This window comes from Ananas comosus, linkage group 11, assembly GCF_001540865.1.
Source record: "Ananas comosus cultivar F153 linkage group 11, ASM154086v1, whole genome shotgun sequence".
In the NCBI taxonomy this organism is placed as follows: domain Eukaryota; kingdom Viridiplantae; phylum Streptophyta; class Magnoliopsida; order Poales; family Bromeliaceae; genus Ananas; species Ananas comosus.
This window is the reverse complement of record NC_033631.1, coordinates 1,025,190-1,037,560: the sequence shown is the minus strand read 5'-3', so window position 1 is coordinate 1,037,560 and position 12,371 is coordinate 1,025,190.

Here is a 12,371-nt window from a genome sequence, read left to right as displayed (position 1 = left end):
TTACATAGCAGGCTCAAGAGAAAAATTGTATATTTTTAGTGTGAATAAGTTGTGCATAAAGTTGCATGTCATCTTACCTAATAAAAATAAAAAGAAAAAGAAAAATAAATGTTATAGTCTTAAGATCAAAATTCAAGGCATGGGCCGGGTTCTACTTCTAGTTATTTGGAGTGCTATTGAGAAAATCATTATATTAAAATGCTCCTATATGAAAGTTATAAAATAAACTACTTAAATTGAAAGTGATGTTAGGATTTAGTTAATGGTCTGTTTGGCCAAGCAGTGAGAAATAATATTCTTGTATAAGTACTGTCATTTAAACAAACTGTAGAATGTTTGATAATTCTATTATATAAATATTATTTTTAATTAAATAGCATTTAACTAATATTCGTCTGAAAAGTACTATAAATTAAAGGACTTTACTGATGATGCAAGAGAGAAGACGAGAAGAGAAGAGAGAGAATGCTTGCTTTAAGGTGGAAATAGGGTTAAGAATTTTTAAAATAATACAAGAGTAGTTTAGTCTTTTTAAAAAAGAATTTAAGTAAAAAAATCTGCTTTCTCATCAGTAAAGTCCTTTAATGAGTTTCTGAATAGACGATGGAAATAGGGTTAAGAATTTTTAAAATAATACAAGAGTAGTTTAGTCTTTTTAAAAAAGAATTTAAGTAAAAAAATCTGCTTTCTCATCAGTCGTTTTTGATTATGAGTTTCTGAATAGACGATCCATATAGTTAAACATTATTTAGAGCATTTAAATTTTCTAAAAATTAAATTTTATGTTTTTTCCGACATTATTTACCTTATGATCAAAACATAACAAAATTGACAATTTTTAACGGTCAATATAGGATGTTTGCTAGTTTAACGGTTTAAAAGTATTGTAATAGTTTGAATTTTTTTTGATAGAAAATTCTATTCACTATCTAGATAAAGATCAGTAACTTCAATCTTAAATTGAAGAATCTTATTATCTATTTTTAGAACGTCATCCAATTTTGACCGATCATTTTATGGCCACTTGATAGATTTTATTATGATTTCAAAAAATTACAAAATATATTTTCTAGAAGTATCAAATACTCTAGATGATATTTAACAGAGTGGATCGTCGATTCAAAAATTCCATCACCAAATTTCGATTTAAAATTAACGGAGTGGATCATCAACTCAAATTCATATAATTTGAATTTTTCTACACCGTTAAACTTATAAATATACCACATCGGTCGCTAATTAAGTAGTCATTTTTTAGACCCTTTAATTATGTAGTAAATAATGTAAAAAATTTATAAAATTTATTAGTTTTCAAATAGTTCCAATACTGTATGGTTTAGTTTTTAGGCAAATTTTAAATTGAACCGAATTTTTTAGTATAAAAAAATTATAACTAAAGCGATCAAAATTATACTTGAAACCGATCCAAACCAAATAGAATTCGGTTTGGTTCTTTTTAGCAATTAATTCTAAATTTTCTATTTTTCTCATAAATCAATTTATAACTTAAGATTCAAAATGAATGAATCATTAGGAAATCGCACACAAAAATTTAATTATACACCTAGCTAGATTTTTAAAACATGTGTTGATATGTGATAAAGATTTGATCAGAAATACAAATTTTTACTAAATAGTTTAGATAAAAAGTGTAAAAAAAATATTACTATTTCGTTTTTGGTTTAGTTTAGTTAAGAAATGTGTTCAAACCAAAATGAAATTTTAATAAATTTTAAAGTTTCGAATCGGACAGAAAACTATATAGACCAAATCAAATAGTCTTAATAGGTTTGGTTTGGTTTAATTTTTGGTTTGGGACCAAACTATGTACGCCTAGGGGTGGAAACGAGCCGAGCCCGAGCGAGCTTGCCTCAGCTCAAATTCGGCTTGAAATTAATTTCGAGCCTAAATTTATGCTCAAGCTCGGCTTGAAATTAATTCGAGCCGAGCTCGAGCGAGCCTAATTTCGAGTCGAGCGAGCTCGAGCCCTAAGCGAGCCGCTTGAAATTCTCAACATTGTACGATTAATAGTTTAATTTGTATAGAACATTATTTATAATTTGATACAAAAATATATCTAATAGTTCAAGATACAAAATAATTATATGAAATACGGTATTATAATATAAAGAAAAATAATTTACGAGTTGAATATCTAATCTTTTCAGCTTCGCATGTCTTCTCTTCCGCCTTCAATTTCCATATTATTCTTTTTCACCTATGCGGTCAAAAAATGAATAAATTATATAGACAAATATTAGATTAAACTATCTAATTATATATAACTAAAATCAAAATTTTATACATAATAATAAATTTTCATACCTTGTAAATATTTCTGTATGATTTTTCAAGACACAATTAATGCGAGGTAAATTAGCAACATGCGGTGGCTGCTGTCATCTGTATACTATTAACTTGTGGCTTAAGTTGAGCCGAATTGAGTGGAGAGATGAGAGTGTATACTTTAGGAATTGTAATGGCTCTGTAAAGAAAAGAGTAGGAATGAGGATATGTAAATTAGTAAAAATTTTATTTTTTGTTGGCATAATTCAGTTTTGTTTCTGATGGTCAGAATATTGCCCTCATTTAACTAAACTTAGGTACCTCATTGGCATATATATATATTATCTATATGATATATTACTATATGAATACTTAATATATATAAAATTATATATTCGAGTTCTTGTCTCGAGGGCCAATAGACGCGAGAAGAAATAATACTCAAGCTCGGCTTGAAATAAATTTCGAGCTTTTTTTTTTGTTCAAGCTCGGCTCATCTAATTTCGAGCCGAGCTCGAGCGAGCCGAATTTCGAGCCGAACGCGAGTCGAACGCGAGCCGGCTCGCTCGTTTGCCAGCCCTATGTACGCCCCTAGTGGACGGGTTAACGGAGAAAAAGAGAATGTAGAAGACAAAGTGACGGCTAAAAATGATTCCGAAAGAAGGTTCAAATGAAAGCTATTTTATTGGAGAAGATGAGTCAATTGTAATACTTTTTTTCTTCATTAGTGAATCTTATTGTACATATATTTTTCATTTTTTTTTTCTATTTTGCTAGCCTTTGTTGTGAAGATGGGTTTATAGAAAAATTAAATTGTAAACGCTTCTATTGTGAAATTCAAACAACTGGTGCCAGACCGACTACCGAATTTACAGCTATTGACATCGGAGCGAATGGCAAATTCTCAGTAACTGCACATACCAACTTGTCCTATGAGATTAATTAGTATAAGAATTATCTATTCATTTTGCCTTGCTATATCAGTTAAGATAAAAGTTTTACTAAAGTTATTGGTTTTATTAGCAATTACTTATTATTTTTCATTTTTATTTGCTAAATATGATAAAGATTTTAAATTTGATGACAATTACAACAAACCCCTCAGCTATTGCAATTCCACTATAACAGTACACTGGGTTTATTTTACATAAGAAATCCCTCCCACAATGGAATTTAGTAGTTTCATGTAATAAATAAATCCCGCAATTTTTTACGAAGAGCTCCCCCTTCGATGTTCTCTCTTCTGTATCTTTATTCATAGAAATCTCAGAATTTTTCAAAACTTCAGTCCACACTTCCTGATTCTAGTTTACATGAGCCTTCTGTTCTTGAAAATTTTAGAATTTCTTACATGAAATAATAATCCTTTTGCGCATTCTCTTTTTGACGTTTTGCAAAAGTTACAGTTTAACCCTTCTAATTCACCATTTCTTATCCAAAAATTATAGACATATATATATATGTTTGCTCATATGTTTTCCAACTAAAAGATTACACAAAATTTTATCAAGGTCCAACATAGGACTTATAGCACCGGTAGATCCCACCAAAGTGTATGTTTTGTTTTTTGTTGAAAATTGTTCTGAATTGCATGACAAACACACTTTTTTGAAAAGTTATCGTTAAATATTTTGGGTTCTTGACTGTTACAATTTTTTGGATAAAATTTTTTAATATCACAGTCTACAGAAGAGCAATAATAGCATAATGATACATAATTAAAAATAAAAGTTACATTAATTTGTTTCTCCTCCAACATCTCAAACAGTAAGTATATAATATATAGCATCTATTCCTTCAAATTTAAGAATAAGATATAAGTTACGGTATTTAAATACATCTAAGATTTAATGTATACAATCTCACGAGAGAAAAATGAACCAACAACCAATGTCATATCTTTTTGGTTGGTTTAACTTTGAGACAAGCATGAAGAAACCATGAATAATGTCCACATTTTAGTTGCATGATAGACCTTCAATTAAATAATACTGTACTTACTAATACTGTACAATCAATACTACGTTCCTCTAGAACTATGGTCTTTTTGTTGTTGTAATTGCATCGAAAAATTGATGATCGGTACTAACCTAGAGTGCTCTAGAACTAGTAAAAACAAAGTTTGATCATGTGACTAGAGAAGCTCTTGTATAATTTCATTAATCAATTTTTTAGTACTCTCAAACAAGCTAATTTTACATAACTGGAAAAAAAATTTATAGTGTAGAAATTAGTAAAGCTATTCTATAGGAGAGTGAATCCTCTTTTTCGTATGGTGACATAACATTTTACTCTTCTATCCTCTATTGGCTTTTATGTGCATCAAAAAAAAGAAAAGAAAAAAAGAATAAAAAAAACTATAGACAAATTGTATACCAACCTTCTATTTTTGGCAAGTGGAAGTATATCATCTTGTGTCATAGCATTTGGTATCCAACAAGTATGCTTCAATTTGATCTTACATATCCAACGTATATTGTCAATAGTAAAGTAGTCCTTGATCACTTGCATAAATATGTTCTTAAAAATCTTAAACTATATACTAGATTAGATTTTAAGAATGAATTGATGCTACATGCCAACAGGATTAATAAAAAATAACAATAATAAGAATAATAAATGAATGCTAAGATCAAATATCAAATTTTAAATTTAGGTACCTTCTAGAGAATATGACTTGAAATAGATGCTTACGGCAAATATGGTCTTGTTCTATTATTTAATAGTGTTATTTAAATAGTGCTATTAAAAAAATGGATTAATTGCATACAGCTCTCTGAGTCTCTGTAAACATATCGAATAGCAAATATATCCCTATAAAGTTAAATTTTTTATTTTTATAAGTTAAAATTTTTATTTTTATCCCTACAAAAGTCCAGTGATATTCATATAAATTTACCCTCTAGTTTGTTATCGTTAGAGGCGGTTTATTTTTTAACAGCGGATAAGTAAAATGATATTTTTGCATTTATAAATATATCCCTCCAAGAGTGCATTATGCAGAAATGTCTTCCCCAAAGAAATATTTTACCAAATAATATAAAAAATATAAAATGATTAATTTAACTCATNAATGTTCTATACAAATTAAACTATTGATCGTATGATGTTGAGAATTACAAGCGGCTCGTTTAGGGCTCGAGCTCGCTCGACTCAAAATTAGGCTCGCTCGAGCTCGGCTCGAATTAATTTCAATCTAAGCTTGAGCTTAAATTTAGGCTCGAAATTAATTTCAAGCCGAATTTGAGCCGAGATAAGCTCGCTCGAGCTCGGCTCGTTTCCACCCCTAGATGTAGTACTTCTCCTTTTTTTAGTGGGACTATAGAATAATCAGTACAATATGGAGAACAACTTATCACTTATTGAAGCAAAAGTGAATACTTTCCTGCCCCACTTTTTTAGGGGCGTGCACCATCCTCTACTAGCAATCACAACTAAAGTCTTACATTTCTTTTTAAATAAAGCTAGAATACTTCTAAAAGTGAACGGAGGGCGCATACTTTTACATAGTTTCCGGTAAAAGGGTATTCATATCAATGATTGATATCGTTGAACATGATCCGCTATTTAAGCTTCAAAATGCTCCAATTTCATAATTTTCTAACGGCGTCTACTAATGGAGATCCAATTGAGTAGAGAAAGAGAAGAAAGATTGTGCAGTCAAAATCATAAACCGGTTTTTAGAATTCGGAAAGCACATTCAACCTTTGAACATAATGAAGAACAACGAAGAATAAAAAGCTCATTTGGGGCAGAAGGGGTCCATCCTTCATGTTGATATCTAATACCAGGTTATAGACCCAAAAATCCATGCATCGTCATGTAACAGGCACAACAAGATAGCAATTTCTTGATATGGTATCATCATCATGTAAATTCTTATTTTATAAAAAAAAAATAAAATAAAAGAGAGATAAAAAATAAGATGACCAGTCAATATGACATTTAAACAGAAAAAAGACTTTACCAAGATTCCATTGAGCCGTCCAAACTTTAAAAATATAGAAAAAAGACTAAACATGTATAAAAACCCTTAACTATACCCTTAACTATGGGCTATCTAAATAGACCCCTCAACTTTTATTCTGTGGATTGAGAGCCCCTCAAACATTTTTTTTTAAAATTGTTAGTTATCATACTTGGTTAATTTAAATACTTTATAAAATTTTACTGACTCTGTTACTCAACTATTGATTAGTCAAATTTTATTATTAAAAGGTCATTAAAATTATTAATTTTGATGAAATCACCCGTCAATATGATAAATTCCTCAATTCATTTGACTAAAATTACTAATTATATGAACAACGGCTTTTTTTTGTTTCTTTAATTTTTTAAAGTTTTGATGGTTAAGTGCAATTTTGTTCAAAGTTAGAGAGGTCATGCATATATTTCTCTTATATTCTCCAAAAGATCAAGAAATATACAATTATAATTGTTGAAAAGGAAGAGAATGTACAAAACTAGAATTGCAATTTCATTTAGCTCTTATTACACTGTAGTTGGGAGATGATTAAGAATTGATACAAAAAGGTTTAAGATTACAAAAATAAAGAAAATTGAAATTCAAATATACATAGTTTAGAGATTATGGTTTGAAAAATGGAAATAAAGATGGAGACATGTTGTTGCCTTGTGCCTGGCGGTTCGAGCGTGCTGGCGCGGCTCGCAAGAGTCAAAATCTTACTTTTAGAGCTTTTTTCTATAGTTAAGGTTTTGCCTATATAACTATCCTCTTCTCCTGCCGTCTCTTCGAAAAAAGATCCTAAATATTTAAGATAACGATTGCCTGACTAGTATCTATACCAACTATATTTTTATTGGAGAACGGAATAAGTGTTTATCTATTGACAAAGTGGAAAACTTAGGCTTTAGAGCTGAATCTTATTTGGACCTCGTCAACTTAGGACAAACCAAACAGCTGAATTGGTTCCTTCAGCTTACTTCACACCGCTCACTTCATCCCTAACAAAAACACTCCAAGTTAAGTAGCAACCTACCGTTTGGCTATAGGAAGGATAATTAGTAAGTTATTATTAAATATTCAAAATATTAAGTAAGTAATGATAAATCACAACAGTTTTCAATTAACTAGATTTTTTTAGTACTCAAATAATTTTTATTTACCTGTTATATTTGTTTTGAATTGATTTTCATAATATTTTATTAATCTGTAGAAGGAAAAATTACAGTATAATGGTACTTAGTCAAAAATGAAGGGTAAGATAATTTGTTATTTCTCCAATATCTCAAACAGTAAACATAATGATGCATGGCTCTCTCTCTTGAAATTTAAGAACAAGATCATAACTTATGGCATATAAATGCACCTAAGAAGCATGTATGTTAATTAATTTATACAATCTCACAAGAGAAATATGAGGCAACAGTTTATTATCATATCTTTTGGTATGTCTAGCTTGAGAAGCATGAAGAAACAATGAATGCGAATAAATAGGGCCGAAAAAAAAAAAAAGGACTAAACACATCGCTTGATAATTGTAATCAAAATTTATGTCCATTTAATTAGTGGCATGATAAAACTTCAATTAGAAAAAATAGGCCTACAAATAATACTATACAATCAATTCTATATATATGGCTCTAATATTAAGAACTAGTAAAAGCAAAAGTTTGATCATGAGAGAGGAGCTCTTGTTTAACTTCTATTTGTTAGTGCATGGTTGATCGATCAATTTCTTAATCCTAGCAAATAAGCTAAATTACGGAACTTTAAAAAAAATAAAAGTAGTGTTGAAATTAGTAAAACTATTTTATAGCTAAGTGTAATTAGACTTAATATTTCACACACTAGTAGATGTTACTACTCCATGATCTCTCTCCAGCGTTTTGATATTGCACGCATGCCAACATGATTAATGTGCGTGTCTATATATAAAGAGAGAGAGTACGGCTACTTGGTGCTTGTAGATTTTTTTACCGTTAGATCTACCATTTTGATCACTTCTGTATATATAGCGAGAGAACTAGACTATTATACTATTAATAGCACAAGTTTTCGGCCCTTGGATGAAGAAATGTCTAGTTAGGAAGAAAATGATACCCTAGAGTTGAGTGAGTGGTGGTTGATTGAATTTATATAATCTAACAAGAATAGATTTAACGAAGAAAAACTTAGTAGCATCAAGCGCTTGTTACTATTGATAGCATAATAAAAGTTAGACGCTCCCCACAAAGTGGGTTGGTTCAGGGCCCGGCCCCAAAACAAACCGGCCCGCCCCCAATCCAAGAAGCCTGAGTGGCGGTTTTGTCACTCTTAGACCTGGCAAACGGACGGCTTGGGTAATCCGCGGGCGGGTCATTGTACCCGCGGGTTACTTGGGCATGGTAAAATTTGCCCTCAAATTTTTGGGTAGCCAACATCTTTATCCATACCCGCCCGCGAGTGGGCGGGTGGGTATGCGGGTTATCCGCAATTTTTTTCTTTTTTCTTTTATATTTTTTAAATGCAAATACATACATATAAGTTTTAAAAATATAACATAATTCATTATTTAAAATATCATAACATACAATAGAAATATTTAAAGTCTTAAAACAAAAAGATTTCGTAATATAAAAGATGCGATAAGAAATTAGGGTTAGAATTTTTAGAATGGATAAATAAAAATATATGTATTTTAATTAAAAAATATATGTGCGGGTATCCGTGGGTACTCGTGAGTTACCCAAAATATCCACAACTTAATGGGTACCCACCCATTTTATCCGTAATTTTTTGGGTTTGAAATGTTGGTATCCATACCCGCAAATTTGCGAGTAACCCGCGGGCACCTGCAGGTATGGGTGGAGATTGCCAGGTCTAGGCACTCTTCACCAAACTCGTGTTTCAAACCGAATCAAATGGTCGGAAACCAAAACCAAATTATACCGGGTACCCCACCATTTCATGGACCCACAATACATTCTCACAACCTATATATATCCAATGTAACCGTTACACTCAAAATCATGCACACTCTCTCCTCCCTCTCCGCGCTCTCTCTCGCGCTAGGGTTTCCACCACCACACCTCCTCTCCGGTGAAACCCAAACCCTACATGGACGGAGACGACGACGACGGCGCCCGCACCACTCCGCCTCCGCCGCGGCCTCCGCCGCCGTTAAAGAAGAGAGAGGGAGAATATATACTTGCTTTAAGGTGAATGAAGATAGGGTTAAGAATTTTTAAAATAATACAGGAGTAATTTAGTCTTTTTAAAAAATACATTTAAGTAAAAAGTTTTCTTTTTTTCTTTTGACTGATACGTAACACGCTATCCGTTTCGTTTATTTCATTTAAAAATAAACTTATCTAGAAATATGAATCAACTAGGATTCAAACTTGAGCCTCGGATACCAACCACCAAATTCCTTACCACTTGCTCTAGAGACGGTCGGTAGGTAAAAAGTTCTTACTTTCCGTTTTTTCATACGGCATAAGGTACGAAACTGAGCTTATATGATAACATTGTCCACCGGCATTTAGCTTATATCAATTATCAAAACGTAGTAGCATTTCCCAAACAGGAAAAAATTCAGAAAAGAACATGTTTTGGCCCAGCCAGGCCAAGCAGCTACTAAATCTTAATTAGATTAGAGTAAATGTTTAAAACTGTTTGGTATAAATTGAAGAGAATTTAAATTAGAGTAGAACATCTAATTATATTAGAATTTGGGATACGTTTTAGATGTTGCATTATATTACACCATTATGGGGTGCGGCACTCGTTGTGACATTGTACGGTTAATGTGAGTGCTCTCTATGGTAAAATATTTAGAATGCATCAGTTATAATACTGATACGGTGTCTCTAACCAATCATATTGTTCTTCTTAGATTCACCCGTTTCATCTGGTTATTAGAAAAATATTTTTAGTATACTTTTCACTCAAATAGAGAGACATGATTTGCTGGTTATTGATGATTTGATATAAGTGTGACATAGTAGACTTCCTCCTCCATGGTGATTCATAAAGTAATGAGAGATATTGTTCAGGTCGTATGGTTCAGTTTTAGGAAAATTTTAAATTGAACCGAATTTTTTAGTAAGAAAAAAAATTATAATTTATGGAACCGATTTATACTTAGAACTGATCCAAATCGAACCGAATTTGGTTTAGTTCTATTTGGAAATTAATTTTAACTTTCTTTTTTTCTTATGAATTAATTTATAACTTAAGATTTAAAATTGAATCATTATCAAAAGGCACACGAAAATTTAATTATAAACATAGCTTTTTAAAAAATGTATTGATATATAATCAAGATTTGATCATAAATACAAAATGCTACTAAATGTTTAGATGAGAAGTGTTAAAAAAAAACATGATCATTCGGTTTTCAGTTCAGTTCTGTTAAAAAAAAATGTTCAAACCGATCCGAAATCAAAAATCAAATTTTAGTAAATTTTAAAATCGAAGCAGTTTGGGTCCAAACAAGGCTCATTATTATTATTATTATTATTATTATTTTTGAGAGATAGATAGCACGCTACCCGCTTCATTTATTTCATTTAGAAATAAACTTAGCTGAAAATGTGAATTAATTAGGATTCGAACTTGGGACCTTGAGTATCAATCATCAAATCCTTTGCCACTTGCTCTAACGGTCGGCCAAGGCTCATTATTGCATGAGCCCAAAGGAGCATGAAAAGTTGAATCATCAAGTCATGGAGCTTCTAAAAAAAGTTTACATCCACAAAAGTTTAAGCCCATATGCCATACCCGGACTATTGACTCCCAAGAAAGATGGAACATGGCGAATATGTATCGATAGTCAGGCCATCAATCGCATAACTATCAAATACGAATTTTCTATCCTGCTAGTGGATGACATGTTTGATATGCTGGCTGGCGCTTAAATTTTTTTTCCAAGATTGATTTAAGAAGCGGCTATCCCCAAATCATAATTAAGTCAGGAGAGGAATGGAAGACTGCTTTCAAAACTCATGAAGATCTCCATGAGTGGCTTGTTATGCCATTCGGACTATAGAATGGCCCCATTACTTTCATGAGGGTAATGAATCAAATTCTAAGTCCTTTCATTGGAAAGTTTGTTGTCGTTTATTTTGATGATATTCTTGTCCACAGTCGACATACCAAGCATGATCATCTTGAACATTTACAAGCTGCTTTAACTACCTTGCAAGATGAAAAACTTTATATAAACCTCAAAAAATGTTCCTTCCTGGCTTCAAGCCTAGTTTTCTAGGCTTTTTACTGACTTCTGTAGGTACTTGTTTGAACGAAAATAAGATCAAAGTTGTCAAAGAATGGCCTACCCTGAAATATTTGCAAGATGTAAGGAGTTTTTATGGGTTGGCATCTTTCTATCGTCGATTCATCAGAAATATCAGTACCGTCGCGGCTAGACCTAGCAATCTTGATGCAAACCAGCGGGTGCCCGCCGATTATCTGCAAATTTGCGAGTATAGATACTAACTTTTCCAACCCAAAAAATTATGAGTAAAACGGATGAGTATCTATTAAAATGTGAGCATTTTGGGTTACCCAAGATATCCGCACATATATTTTTAATTACAAATTTTTTTTTTATTTACCCATTCTAAAAATTCTAATTCTAATTCTAATTTCTTACTGTGTGTCTTTTATATTATGAAATTTTTTTGCTTTAAAACTTTAAATATTTTTGGCCAATTTGCATAAAAAATCCACAAGTTTTGAGCTTTTGCAAAACTGGACCGCTTTTTTCAATTTCGCAAATTTGGTCCGAATTTTCAACAAACTAATCAAAATATCCTTATACCTTTTTATCTCTCTTTTTTTTTTTTCTCGCGTTCTTTTTTTTTTTTCTTGCCGAAGAAGTTAGCGGAGGAGGAGGCGGAAACAGCCCCCCGCCTTTGCCCCTCACGCCCTCGCCCGCGCCCGCGCACGCCCCACTCTCCCCGCCTCCGACCATGCCAAGACTGTGCCACGATCTTTTTTTTTCCTCTTCGACCGCCGGCGACAAAAAAGGCAGCCCATTTTGGCCAGTTTGTTAAAAATTCGGACCAAATCTGCAAAATCGAAAAAGAATTTTTTATGCAAATTGCCAATATTTTTTTTGTATGTTATGATATTTTAA